The sequence below is a fragment of the Artemia sp. Qi Xiang Cuo genome, chromosome 4, assembly GCF_049724085.1.
Source record: "Artemia sp. Qi Xiang Cuo chromosome 4, ASM4972408v1, whole genome shotgun sequence".
In the NCBI taxonomy this organism is placed as follows: Eukaryota; Metazoa; Arthropoda; class Branchiopoda; order Anostraca; family Artemiidae; genus Artemia; species Artemia sp. Qi Xiang Cuo.
The window spans coordinates 16,265,044-16,280,989 of NC_142797.1; positions in this window are offsets into that span (position 1 = coordinate 16,265,044).

Sequence of the window (15,946 nt, forward strand, 5' to 3'; positions counted from 1 at the left end):
GTTCTGGAAATAGGTCTGTGAGGATGACAACCCCCCCTCACCCAGCCCTCAGGGCGAGGGTTGTAAGTTATCCCCTGGGGGTATATAAGGTTTTTATTGAAAGCGTTGTCGTAGAAACTTCAAAAGGGCTCATTTGATTGGAAATTGAAAGGGCTAGTGCCTTTTTTAATAGTTGAGTGTGATTGGAGAAACACTAACGCCCCTCTCACGACCACCATTTTCCAAGAGACATCCAATCAAAATCTTGAGATAGCCATTTTGTGTAACGTAGTTGAAAGTTATGGAAATTAGGTCATAGAGGATGACAACCACCCTCACAGCCCTTAGGGTAAGAGTTGTAATTTATGCCCTGGGGCCATATAAAGTGTTTATAGGAAGTGCTGTCGTAGAAACTCGAAAGGCTCATTTGATTGGAATTCGAAAGGCCTAGTGCCCTTTTTAATAGTCGAAAGTAATTGGAAGGCTTGACATTTTTATGGTAAAGATCGATGTGGATATAATGTATTATTTTGTTTTTATTGTTGTTGTTTAGACAAGGGCACTTTATATTGATGGTTTGGTCTTAAGTACTTCGACAAGCACTAGTTCGGCTAAAAACAAAAGGGTCTATTATCCTTTTTAATAGCCGAAATTGATTTGAGGAAAACCCATACCCTTATCCTGCCCACCCTCCCAATTTACTTTATGTTTAAAAAATGTGCACTGGCTTAAGATTTAATAAACGCACACTGTGTTAAGGCTAATTACCAATGATACATCTCAGCAGTATCCCAAGAACGACTGAGGGAATTGTGTTCAAACTTTTGGGGCTGCTTCTGCTCTTAAATTTAACCCAATCAAAATAGCGTAAGTGTATCCAAGCTATCAAAGAAGGTAAACAGATTTTTTTGCGAATGGTATCAAGTTTTCCATTTCCGGTCAACTAGAGCAGGTATGAAACTGAATTAAACAGTCCTATTTGTGTCCAGATATTTAAAAGGGTGTATATTTTTGAAAATTGCTGAAAATATTTCTCCAGCATACAAATAGCAGGCTAAACTATAAAGTCTTATAAAACGAAAAGATTTAAAGTATTATTTTCTTTTTCCCTGAAAAGACTATGTCAATATAAAACGAACAGAAATTAATTAAAACAATTTTTCCATAAAATAAGTTTTTCAAAGAAAAGTAAATAACTCCATAAGCAAAAAATGAGCAAAAATAAAATAATCTACCAAGCGTGAAACTACCACAAATAAGCATCGATAAATAAATGAAACCCAAAACGAGCAGAAATTACAATAAATAACCGAGTCAAACTCAAAACGAGCAGAAATTAACTTAATTTGGGCTCAAAACCCCTATGCCTTCCCAAGGCCAGAACATAATTTGCACTTTACTGAAAATAATACTAATGAATGTGCATTCTGAGTTTAATATACATTTACTGATATTTAGTAATCCAAATCTTAATATTGTTTGATTTATTAAAGTTATAAATGTAAAAACATTTATATTTTTTTAGTAAAGTGCAAATTATGTTCTGGTCTTAGGAAGGCATAGGGGTTTTGAGCCCAACTTGTGTTAATTTCTGCTCGTTTTAGTTTGACTCAGTTATTTATTGTAATTTCTTCTCGTTTTGGGTTTCATTTATTTATCGATGCTGATTTGTGGTAGTTTCACGCTTGGTAGATTATTTGATTTTATTACTTTTCTTTGTAATAAAATCAGTTCTTTACTTTTCTTTGAAAAACTTATTTTGTGGAAAAAGTTTTTTTAATTAATATCGAATTAATGGTGATGTGAAGATTGGAAAAAGTAACATTAATATATATTTTTGGTCTATTGGGGTTTTTAAGCAGCACTAGTCTGCTTACTTTAATAGGGTTAGGGGGCGGCACATTAGAAGAGGAATACTTATTTAAAGGCCCCATCTCCCTTTTAAAAGTTAACAATTATGAAGTGAAAATTTATCGTTACTTTTTCGTACCCCCCTTATTAAGAAATTATTGGTAACTCCATATTAAACAGCAAGTCGCTAGGGGAGAGGTAGCCCCTCTCATACAGAGGATAATCCAATTTTAGTGTACGAATAAAATAAAGCTAAAGCAATTCTCGATAAATTGTCATAAAAAGCAAGACTTAATAGTAGTAATCAAGGTTATACTTTAGGGAGTTTATGTTCCTTCCTGTATTATTTTGGGCCTTTACGTTCCTTGGCACCTTTCCATGGATGATTACCAGACATATAGCAATTCCGGGCCAACCAGACATGTTTCTAGGCCAACCAGACAGGTTTCTGGTGGGTATAGAATTTGAGAGTCGATAAAGTGAAATTATGTCACTATTCTAGTTTTTCTAAACCGGTATTGCCTATAACTTAATAAAGGGTTAAGGTGATTAGTGATTACGAGTGAAGATAGTACGAGTCGTTTGTGAAAAACCCCGGATGAATTAGTTGAAAATAAAGTTTTAACAAGAAATATCTGAAAAGTAATGATAGAATGACATTGTGACCTGACCTTGCTTTACTTCTCCGATTTGGTCTGTATAATACACAAGTAACTTTTGAAAAATATTGTCAATTTAAAATAGGATCTAACGGTCCCTTCGTTCCCCTATGTCTGAGGGCAGGGGAGGGTAGGAGAGGGGGAGGGGGAGTCAATTTTGAAGGTAAAACTAAAAAATACTCAGAATCGAAAATAAATGAGATCTGCCTCAAGGGGAAAGCTCAGAGGCCCTTCGTTCCCCCATTTCTTAGGACAGGGGAGGGGGAAGGTCAATTTCAGAGGGAAAACCAAAAATACTCAGAATCGAAAATAAACGAGATCTGCATCAAGGGGAAGGCTCAGCGGCCCTTCAGTCCCTCATTTCTGAAGGCAGGGGAGGGGGAGATCTGCCTCAAGGGGGAGACTCAGAGGCCCTTCGTTCCTCCATTTCTGAGGGGCAGGAGAGGGAGGGGGTCAATTTTGGAGGGAAACCAAAAATACTCAGAATCGAAAATAAACGGGAATCTGCCTCAAGGGGAAGGCTGAGAGGCCCTGCGTTCCCCCATTTCTGAGAGCAGGGGCGGGGGGGGGAGGTCAATTTTGGAGGGAAAACCAAAAATACTAAGAATCGAAAATAAATAAGATCTGCCCCAAGGGGAAGGCTCAGAGGACCATTCGTTCCCCTATTTCTGAGAGCAGGGGAGGGGGAGTCAATTTTGGAGGGAAAACCAAAAATACTCTGAATTGTAAATAAATGAGATCTGCCTCAAGGGGAAGGCTCAGAGGCCCTGCGTTCCCCCATTTCTGAGAGCAGGGGAGGGGGAGGGGTTATTCAACTTTGGAGGGAAAACCAAAAATACTCAGAATCGAAAATAAATGAGATCTGCCCCAAGGGGAAGGCTCAGAGGCCCATTCGTTCCCCCATTTCTGAGAGCAGGGGAGGGGGAGGGCAGACCTAGTTTTTTAGATTTTCGTGGGTGTTAGGTTCCTGGGATTTATTATTTGAGAAGTTAACTTTAGTATTTCATAGTTTGACTTGCCTGAAATCATGAATTAGAATATTTAATTCGCTGTTTGGGAATTTTCATACCTAGGTTTTTTAGATTTTCGTGTGTGTTTGACTCATGTGGTTTATTATTTGAGAAGTTAACTTTAGTATTTTGTGGTTTTACGTGCCTGAAATCATGAAATAGAATAGTTAATTAGCTGTTTGGGTTTTCAGACCTAGTTGTTTAGATTTTCGTGGGCGTTAGGTTCCTGGGATTTATTATTTGAGAAGTTAACTTTAGTATTTGGTATTTGACGTGCCTGAAATCATGAATTAGAATATTTAATTGGCTGTTTGGGGATTTTTAGACCTAGGTTTTTTTAGGTTTTCGTGTGTGTTTGACTCCCGGGGTTTATTATTTGAGAAGTTAACTTTAGTATTTAGTGGTTTTACGTGCCTGAAACCATGAATTAGAATAGTTAATTATCTGTTTGGGTTTTCAGACTTTGTTTTTTAGATTTTCATGGGGTGTTAGGTTCCTGGGATTTATTATTTGAGAAGTTAACTTTAGTATTTCATGGTTTGACTTGCCGGAAATCATGAATTAGAATATTTAATTGGCTGTTTGGGGATTTTCAGACCTAGTTTTCTTAGGTTTTCGTGGGTGTTTGTTTCCTAGGGTTCATTATTTGAGAAGTTAAGTTTAATATCTCGTGGTTTTACGTGCCTGAAATCATTAATTAAAATAGTTAATTAGGTGCTTAGGCTTTCAAAACTAGTTTTTTAGATTCTTGTTTGTGTTAGGTTCCAGGGGGTTATTATTTGAGAAGTTAATTTTAGTATTTCATGGTTTGACTTGCCTGAAATCATGAATTAGAATATTTAATTGGCTGTTTGGGGATTTTCAGACCTAGGTTTTTTAGATTTTCGTGTGTGTTTGACTCCTGGGGTTTATTATTTGAGAAGTTAACTTTAGTATTTTGTGGTTTTACGTGCCTGAAATTATGAATTAGAATATTTAATTAGCTGTTTGGGTTTTCAGACCTAGTTTTTTAGATTTTCGTGGGTGTTAGGTTCCTGGGATTTATTATTTGGGAAGTTAACTTTAGTATTTTGTATTTGACGTGCCTGAAATCGTGAATTAGAATATTTAATTGGCTGTTTGGGGATTTTCAGACCTAGGTTTTTTAGGTTTTCGTGTGTGTTTGACTCCTGGGGTTTATTATTTGAGAAGTAATCTTTAGTATTTAGTGGTTTTATATGCCTGAAATCATGAATTAGAATATTTGATTAGCTGTTTGGGTTTTCAGACATAGTTATTTACATTTTCATGGGTGTTAGGTTCTTGGGATATATTATTTGAGAAGTTAACTTTAGTATTTCATGGTTTGACTTGCATGAAATCATGAATTAGAATATATAAATAGCTGTTTGGGGGTTTTCAGACCTAGGTTTTTTAGGTTTTCGTGGGTTTTTTTTCCTGGAGTTTATTATTTGAGAAGTTAACTTTAGTATTTTGTGGTTTTACGTGCCTGAAATCATGAATTAGAATAGTTAATTAGCTGTTTGGGTTTTCAGACCTAGTTTCTTAGATTTTTGTGGGTGTTAGGTTCCTGGGATTTATTATTTGAGAAGTTAACTTTAGTATTTCATGGTTTGACTTGCCTGAAATCATGAATTAGAATATTTAATTGGCTGTTTAGGGATTTTCAGACCTAGGTTTCTTAGGTTTTCGTGGGTGTTTGTTTCCTGGAGTTTATTATTTGAGAAGTTAACTTTAGTATTTTGTGGTTTTACGTGCCTGAAATCATGAATTAGAATTTTTTAGATTTTCATGGGTGTTAGGTTCCTGGGATTTATTATTTGAGAAGTTAACTTTAGTATTTCATGGTTTGACTTGCCTGAAATCATGAATTAGAATATTTAATTAGCTGTTTGGGGATTATCAGACCTAGGTTTCTTAGGTTTTCGTGGGTGTTTGTTTCCTGGAGTTTATTATTTGAGAAGTTAACTTTAGTATTTTGTGGTCTTACGTGCCTGAAATCATGAATTAGAATAGTGAATTAGCTGTTTGGGTTTTCAGACCTAGTTTTTTTAGATTTTCGTCGGTGTTAGATTCCTGGGGTTTATTATTTGAGAAGTTAACTCTAGTATTTCATGGGTTGGCCTGCCTGAAATCATGAATTAGAATATTTAATTGACTGTTTAGGGATTTTCAGACCTAGTTCTCTCATGTTTTTGTGAGTGTTTGTTTCACAGGTTTTACTATTTGAGAAGTTAAATTTAGTATTTTGTGATTTTACATGCCTGAAATCATGAATTAGAATAGTTAATTAGCTGTTTGGGCTTTCAGACCTAGTTTTTTTAGATTTTTGTGGGTGTTAGATTCCTGGGATTTATTATTTGAGAAGTTAACTTTAGTATTTCATGGTTTGACTTGCCTGAAATCATGAATTAGAACATTTAATTGGCTGTTTGGGGATTTTCAGACCTAGGTTGCTTTCGAAAACCCGGATGAATTAGTTGAAAATAAAGTTTTAACAAGAAATGTCTGAAAAGTATTTTTTTTGGGGGGGGTGGGGGCGATGACAGAGTGGATGACTTAGACTAGTTATAATGCTGTACTCTGACATAGAGAAAATCTAAGTATAAGAATGAATAAATTCTCTATCAACATCTATTGACGGATACTTGGGATAGCATTGACAAAATCAAAGTATCGTAAGTAGCAAACTCTTTCTTGAATTCAACTCATGGATACACAATACAGATATTATAAAAAAATTTTTAATTTCCAGACTTCATTTACATGCAATAGATACCGAGAGTTCAATGACTCGTCCCCGCAATGACTTCCAGGGGTTTTATGACTCCTCCCCCCAATGAATTCAGATGGTTTTAGGACTCATCCCCTAGCCATAACTCCGTTCAACCTTGAGCAAAGATATAAAAGTTTTATGAAGTATTTTTCTACTTAAAAACTACATTAATAACTTACAAGATGATAGGACGGTATGACACAGACTTTATCATTTACCGAGAGTTCAATGACTCCTCCCCGCAATGACTTCCAGGGGTTTTATGACTCCTCCCCACAATGAATTCAGATTGTTTTAGGACTCATCCCCCTATCCGTAATTCCAGGAAGCATTGAGCGAATATAAACAAGTTACTTGAAGTAATTTTCTGTGTAAAAACTACATTAGTAACTTACAGGATGCTATGGTTGTAAGAAAAAGAATTTACCGGTTTGAAAAATCAGCTTCCGAGGCTGTGATCCAATGAAAATTTTTATTATTGTGTAAGAAAGTCACAGAAATCGGCTGTTTTCATTAGCGTGGGAACTATAACTTTTAAGAGCTTTATAAGACCCTCCTAGAATTTCCGTTGAGTTGTATAAATTGATAGGGACTTTATTATATAGCGATTAAGTCACTTAATGATACTGCGGGTAAACTGAAATACTTTTAGGAAGAAGTAAGTGAAATTTGCTGCTTTTTCGGGGTTGAAGCGCTCTACGTAAAGGGCAATATACCTACAGATAAAGTTTTAATTCAAAAGTGTGACCCTAGGATTCCACTTTTCAATCTAGAAGAGTTTAAGTGTCCTAAATTTGAGGGGGGTTATCACCGTCCTGAAGACGAGGTTAGGTTCTTCGCAGAGTGGATACCTAAGAACATACCTTATCGTGATAAATCCATAGGACATGGTAAAAACTATTCTATATCATGGGGCCATCGTTTGTTGATGTTTAAGAGTGAACTCTAAGTACTATTTTTATGTAAACATTTGTTCTTGTGTTTTTTTTCTAAAAAAAATCCGTAAATAAGTTAAAGCAATGAATATCTTTAAGCTTAACCTGTCCTAATTCTTTATAATAGTTCTATTGTAAGCAAGTAACAAACTCTTTCCAGAAGTCACCTCTTGGATACATAATGCAGAAAATTCATTTAAGAAATTATGAAAAAATTGTAAGTAAGTAAGAAACAAATTATTTCTTGAAGTCACCTCTTGGATAGACAATACGGAAATTTCATTAAAGAAATTATGAAAAAATTGTAAGTAAGTAGCAAATTCTTTCTTGAATTCACCTCCTGGATAAAAAAAGACATTTCGATCAAGAAATTATGACAAAATTCTAAGTAAGTAACAAACTCTTTATTGTTTACACGACTTAGATACACGATGTAGAAATTTAATTCAAGAAATTATGAAAAAATTCTCAGTAAGTAACAATTTCATTCTTGAAGTCACCTCTTGTATACGCAATACAGAAATTTCATTTAAGAAATTATTAAAAATTGTAAGTAAGTAGCAAGTTCTTTCTTTAGGGTAACTCCTTGATAAATAAAAAAAAACATTTCGCTAAAGAAATTATGACGATACACTAATTAAGAAACAAAACATGTTATGAAGCTACCTCATTTATAAACTATGCATCATCGTCATTTAAGCAATTATAAGCAATACTAAGTAAGTAGCAAATTCATTCAAAAATATGTTAATACGTTTAAGCAATAAATATCTTTAAGCTTAACCCGTCTTTATTCTTTAGAATAGTCTTATGCATTTCATTAAATTATGAAGAAATTGTAAGTAAGTAACAATAGCTTTCTTGAATTCGCTTCCTGGACACAATACAGATATTTAATTCAAGAAATCATAATAAAATCGCAAGTAAGTAATAAATATCTTTATTGTTTTCACCTATTGGATACACAATACTGAAATTTCATTCAAGAAATTATGATGAAATTGTAAATAGGTAACACACTCATTCTTGAAGTCACCTCTTGTATACACAATACAGAAATTTCATTTAAGAAATTATTAAAAATTGTAAGTAAGTAGCAAATTCTTTCTTGAATTAGCCTCCTTAATAAATAAAAAAGACATTTCATTCAAGAAATTATGAAAAAATTCTAAGTAAGCAACAAACTCTTTCTTGAAGTTACCTCATGGATACACAATGCAGAAATTTCATTTAAGAAATTATCAAAAATTGTAAGTAAGTGACAAATTCTTTCTTGAATTCGCCTCCTGGGTAAATAAAAAAGACATTTCATTCAAGAAATTATGACAAAATTCTAAGTAAGTAACAAACTCTTTCTTGAAGTTACCTCATGGATACACAATGCAGGTATTTCATTTAAGAAATTATGAAAAAATTGTAAGCAAGTAACAAACTTTTTCATGAAGTCACCTCGTGGATACACAATGCAGAAATTTCATTAAAGAAATTATGAAAAAATTGTAAGTAAGTAGCAAATTCTTTCTTGAATTCACCTGCTGGATAAACAAAAAAGACATTTCGTTCAAGAAATTATGACAAAATTCCAAGAAAGTAACAAACTCTTTATTGTTTTCATGACTTAGATACACGATGTAGAAATTTAATTCAAAAAATTATGAAAAAATTCTCAGTAAGTAACAATTTCTGTCTTGAAGTCAACTCTTGGATACACAATACGGAAATTTCATTTAAGAAATTATGAAAAAATTGTAAGCAAGTAACAAACTCTTTCCTGAAGTCAGCTCTTGGATACACAATGCAGAAACTTCATTTATGAAAATGTGAAAAAATTGTAAGTAATTTACAAATAATTTTTTGAATTCACTTACGTTATAAAAAATATAGAATTTTATCAAAGGAAACTATGAAAAGAATGTATCTAAGTAGTAATTTCTTTCTTGAATTAGCATGTTTGATAAACAAAAAGACATTTCATTCAAGAAATTATGAAGAAGTTTTAAGTAAATAATAAACTCTTAATTGTTTTCCCGACTTAGATACACGATGTAGAATTTTCATTCAAGAAATTATGAAAAAATTCTCAGTAAGTAACAATTTCTTTCTTGAAGTCAACTCATGGATACACAATACGAAAATTTCATTCAAGAAATTATGAAAAAATTAGTAAGCAAGTAACAAACTCTTTCACTTAGCTACACGATGTAGAAATTTAATTCAAGAAATTATGAAAAAAATCTCCGTAAGTAACAATTTCTTTCTTGAAGTCAACTCTTGGATACACAATACGGAAATTTCATTCAATAAATTATGAAAATATTTGTAAGTAAGTAATAAGCTCTTTATTGATTTCACCTCTTGAATATACAGTACAGATACTTCATTCAAGAAACGTGATTAAACACGTTTTGAAACTACATACTATTTAATTGCCTTTCCTTGGCACCTTTCCAAACGAGCGGGGATTCCCCACTGGTTCCTACACATTGCAAAAAAGTGAGCAGTACGAAAACTCCACGTTTTAAACCAGACTGGTTTTTTAGACAACACCCATTTTTTAGGGACCAATCAGAGACAGCGGAGGTTTCTCAATATACAATAACTTGATTGGTGATTGGTTACACACTGCGATGGTGCATACATAGTGAGAGAGACATGCAAAGTCGACATAGCTTTATCTTATTTTTTTTAAAAGTTTATTTAGACGAGGTTACGTGCGCGCACGTAACCTCGTCTAAATTAAAATTGAGTTGAATTCAAGAAAGAGTTTGCTACATAAGATACTTTAATTTTGTCAATGCTAGCCCAAGTATCCGTCAATAGATGTTGATAGAGAATTTATTCATTCTTATACTTAGATCTTCTCTATGTCAGAGTACAGCATTATAACTAGTCTAAGACATCCACTCTGTCATCGCCCCCACCCCCCAAAAAAAATACTTTTCAGACATTTATTGTTAAAAATTTATTTTCAACTAATTCATCCGGGTTTTCGAAAGCAACCTAGGTCTGAAAATCCCCAAACATTCAATTAAATATTCTAATTCATGATTTCAGGCAAGTCAAACCATGAAATACTAAAGTTAACTTCTCAAATAATAAATACCCAGGAACCTAACACCAACGAAAATCTAAAAAACTAGGTCTGAAAGCCCAAACAGCTAATTAACTATTCTAATTCATGATTTCAGGCACGTAAAACTACAAAATACTAAAGTTAACTTCTCAAATAATAAACTCCAGGACACAAACACTCGCGAAAACCTAAAAAACCTAGGTCTGAAAATCCCTAAACAGCCAATTAAATATTCTAATTCATGATTTCAGGCAAGTCAAACCATGAAATACTAAAGTTAACTTCTCAAATAATAAATCCCAGGAACCTAACACCCACGAAAATGTAAAAAACTAGGTCTGAAAACCCAAACAACTAATTAACTATTCTAATTCATGATTTCAGGCACGTAAAACCACACAATACTAAAGTTAACTTCTCAAATAATAAATTCCAGGAAACAAACACCCACGAAAAACTAAGAAACCTAGTTCTGAAAATCCCGAACCAGCCAATTAAATATTCTAATTCATGATTTCAGGCAAGTCAAACCATGAATTACTAAAGTTAACTTCTCAAATAATAAATCCCAGGAACCTAACACCCATGAAAATCTAAAAAATTCTAATTCATGATTTCAAGCACGTAAAACCACAAAATACTAAAATTAACTTCTCAAATAATAAACTCCAGGAAACAAACACCCACGAAAACCTAAAAAACCTAGGTCTGAAAATCCCTGAACAGCCAATTAAATATTCTAATTCATGATTTCAGGCAAGTCAAACCATGAAATACTAAAGTTAACTTCTTAAATAATAAATCCCAGGAACCTAACACCCAAGAAAATCTAAAAAACTAGGTCTGAAAACCCAAACAGCTAATTAACTATTCTAATTCATGATCTCAGGCACTTAAAACCACAAAATACTAAAGTTAACTTCTCAAATAATAAACTCCAGGAAACAAACACCCACGAAAACCTAAAAAAAACCTAGGTCTGAAAACCCCCAAACAGCTAATTAACTATTCTAATTCATGATTTCGGGCAAGTCAAACCATGAAATACTAAAGTTAACTTCTCAAATAATAAATCCCAAGAACCTAACACCCATGAAAATCTAAAAAACTATGTCTGAAAACCCAAATAGCTAATTAACTATTCTAATTCATGATTTCAGGCACGTAAATCCACAAAATACTAAAGTTAACTTCTCAAATAATAAACCCCGGGAGTCAAACACACACGAAAACCTAAAAAAACCTAGGTCTGAAAATCTCCAAACAGCCAGTTAAATATTCTAATTCATGATTTCAGGCACGTCAAATACGAAATACTAAAGTTAACTTCTCAAATAATAAATCCCAGGAACCTAACGCCAACGAAAATCTAAAAAACTAGGTCTGAAATCCCAAACAGCTAATTAACTATTCTAATTCATGATTTCAGGCACGTAAAACCACAAAATACTAAAGTTAACTTCTCAAATAATAAACCCCAGGAGTCAAATACACACGAAAATCTAAAAAACCTAGGTCTGAAAATCCCCAAACAGCCAATTAAATATTCTAATTCATGATTTCAGGCAAGTCAAACTATGAAATACTAAAGTTAACTTCTCATATAATAACTCCCAGGAACCTAACACCCACGAAAATCTAAAAAACTAGGTCTGAAAACCCAAACACCTAATTAACTAATCTAATTCATGATTTCAGGCACGTAAAACCACAAAATACTACAGTTAACTTCTCAAATAATAAACTCCAGGAAACAAACACCCACGAAAACCTAAGAAACCTAGGTCTGAAAATCCCCAAACAGCCAATTAAATATTCTAATTCAGGATTTCAGGCAAGTCAAACCATGAAATACTAAAGTTAACTTCTCAAATAATAAATCCCAGGAACCTAACACCCCAAGAAAATCTAAAAAACTATGTCTGAAAACCCAAACAGCTAATTCTAATTCATGATTTCAGGCACGTAAAACCACAAAATACTAAAGTTAACTTCTAAAATAATAGACCCCAGGAGTCAAACACACACGAAAACCAAAAAAAAACCTATCTCTGAAAAGGCACAAAATGACAATAAATCGTACTAATTCGCGATTTAAGGTACGTTAAAGGCGAAATACTAAAGTGAAATTCCCAAATCCAGCAACCCCAGAACAAAATAACCGTAAACATTTAAAAAAACTGTTTCTGAAAACCCAAAACGCTGCGTAACTATCCCAATTCATGATTTCAGTCACGTCAAACCATAAAATACTAAAGTTAACTTCTCAAATAATAAACCCCAGGAGTCAAACACACACGAAAATCTAAAAAACCTAGGTCTGAAAATCCCCAAACAGCCAATTAAATATTCTAATTCATGATTTCAGGCAAGTCAAACTATGAAATACTAAAGTTAACTTCTCAAATAATAAATCCCCGGAACCTAACACCCACGAAAATCGAAAAAACTAGGTCTGCCCTCCCCCTCCCCTGCTCTCAGAAATGGGGGAACGAATGGGCCACTGAGCCTTCCCCTTGGGGCAGATCTCATTTATTTTCGATTCTGAGTATTTTTGGTTTTCCCTCCAAAATTGACTCCCCCCTCCCCTCCCCTGCCCGCAGAATTGGGGGAACGATGGGCCTCTGAGCCTTCCCCTTGAGGCAGATCTCATTTATTTTCAATTCTGATTATTTTTGGTTTTCCTTCCAAAATTTTCTACCCCCGCCCCCTCCCCTGCTCTCATAAAAGGGGGAACGTATGGGCCTCTGAGCCTTCCCCTTTGGGTAGATCTCGTTTATTTTAGATTCTGATTATTTTTGTTTTTCCCTCCCAAATTAACCTCCCCCCGCCCTCCCCTGCCCTCATTAATGGGGGGAACGAAGTGCTTCTGGACCTTCCCCCTTGAGTCAGATCCCTATTATTTTTGAGTCCATTCATAGTCTGTTTTCCCTCAACAAATGAACTTCGCCCTTGCCTGGCCGTAAGAACGCGAGGACTGCAGGACCGCTTAGCCTTCTCCGTGAGACCTTTCTCCCCTCTCCCCTGCTCGCAGCCAAAAAGGACTAAAGGGGCCTCGGAGCCTTCCCCGTGAGGCAGATCCTGTTTATTTTCGATTCTGAGTATTTTTGGTTTTTCCTCTGAAATTGACTAGACCTCCCCCTCCCCTGCCCTCAGAAATGGGGGAACGAAGGGCCTCTGAGCTTTCCCCTTGAGGCAGATCTAATTTATTTTCGATTCTGAGTATTTTTTAGTTTTACCTCCAAAATTGACTCCCCCTCCCCCTCTCCTTCCCTCCCCTGCCCTCAGAATTTGGGGAACGAAGGGAACGTTAGATCCTATTTTAAATTGACAATACTTTTTAAACGTTACTTGTGTATTATACAGACCACGTCAGAGAGGTAAAGCTAGGTCAAGTCACAATGTCATTCTATCGTTACTTTTCAGACATTTCTCGATAAAACTTTATTTTCAACTAATTCATCCGGGATTTTCACAAGCAATTCGTACTATCCTCGCTCGTAATCGCTAATCACCTTAACCCTTTATTAAGTTATAGGCAATACTTGTTTAGAAAAACTAGAATAGTGACATAATTTCACTCTATCAACTCTCAAATTCTACACCCACCAGAAACCTGTCTGTTTGGCCTAGAAACATGTCTGGTTGGCCCGGAATTGCTATATGTCTGGTAATCAACCATGGAAAGGTGCCAAGGAACATAAAGGCCCCAAATAATACAGGAAGAAACATAAAGTCCCTAAAGTATAACCTTGATTACTACTCTTAATTGTAAAAACAGGGATCAAGTGGGAGCCACCCCTTCCTTGTATTTTAGAAAACTCTGAGTGTGATATTTCAAATTAATGGGAATTAAATGTAGAAAAAGTTGATTGTTTTCTCGCAATGGTTTGAATGAATAAAACTAATTACAAAATTTGGTTCATATATTTGAAGGGCATTCGGAAATTAAAACTTGAAATTACCCACTAGCCATGGTTTTGACATTCTAAGATTATTTTGGAAAACCAATTGTTAAATTTTAGAGCAACAATTAGGGAACAGCGGCTCCCCTTATGTGTAAATAACTTATGCTTTTCAAATTTTAACATTGGCTTTTATTTCACTCTACAATCTTTCCTTTCAAATTCATCTACTAGGAAAGAAAGCAGATTGACCCGTTCTTTTTAGCTTACCAAGCAGTCCATTGCAAGAAACCATATTTCCGTCAGTAATAATTTTGATGGAGCTTTTGGTGAGCCAAGACTGCTCAAGACTCATATTATTTTACCAATGGCCCTTTTTTGGCCCATTTTAACAATGGCCCTTTTTTGGTCCTTTTACATTATATCCCAACATGGTGAATGGAAAGACCACCACTCCTTACCGTCGTCTAATAAAAATATTATGAAAATGATGACATAGGCCTAAAGATAGCAAACAAATACTAGAAGTTAAAAGTACTTTTATCATTTCGTTGTTTCGCTAAGAACGGTAAACAGATGTCTTAAGAATAAATAGCAACATTATTTGGTAAAAAGAAATGATTATTATTTATGCAACTAGTATTTATAAAATTATAATTATTATTTACATACCAAATTATGTCTTTCTAGCTGGCCGTCCAGTTTTCCTAATTAATTCCTGGACAAAAGAAAAATAATAATAAAATTATTAAGAAACTTAAAAAAAATATCTTCATACGCACTAGGAATTAAATGAATTTTTTCCTGCTGTTTGGAAAAACAGAATAAAAAAGTGAGAAAAATTGAAATAAAATAAAAGCGTAGGATGGTCCTGATATAGAAAATTGTTCTTGAATGGTTATAAATTACGACTATATTATAGAATATACAACTATTTAAAAATTGTAAAATACAGCTACTTTAACCAACTGATCAAACAGTTTGGGGTATCGAACTATAAGTAAGGAGCAATCCGGCTCAATAGTAACCGAAACTCTAAAAAACATAATTATGATACCAATAGATATACAGACAGAATCGGATTCTTATGCTGATTTCAAGTATATAAGTTTCACTAATTGTAGTTATACCCATCAAAGGTTATGAGCCGGAGAATATTTGCCTTATTTTTGAAAAAAAGAGGGAAATACCCCCTGAAAGTGATAGAATCTTAATGAAATTAACACCATAAGATTCGGCGTATCAGAAAACTCCACTATTTAGGTTTCAATCTACTATCTGCAAAAATATGGAATTGTATAATAGCCTAGGCTTAATTTTTTTTCTACTTGTTTAAGAATGACTCCTGAATCACAAAGGCTGTTTAATTAGAATAATAACCTATTTTAAAAGTTAAAATAGAAACTTTAGCATAAGAGCGAGCTATTGAGGAGAGGCAACCCATCTCATATATGTAGTATTTTCTGTTCCTGTCAAGTTTTAATGTTGCTTCTTACTTACAGTTGAAAAAACTTGGTTTTTGTTTAACTGCTGATCGTTTTTCAAATATTGTCGGGAAATTCAGCTCCCCCTCCATGAAAAATTCCCTTCCCCCAAGAGAAATTTATCCACGGAAAGATTCTCCCAAGTAACTTAAATTAGCGACATATTTGTGGAACTAATGTTTTAAGGCATAGTGACAAAACGGCCAAAGAGGTCGAAACTATTTTTATGAAAATGAAAGTCACAAGTTGTGCAATTCTCAAATGACTGAAATGA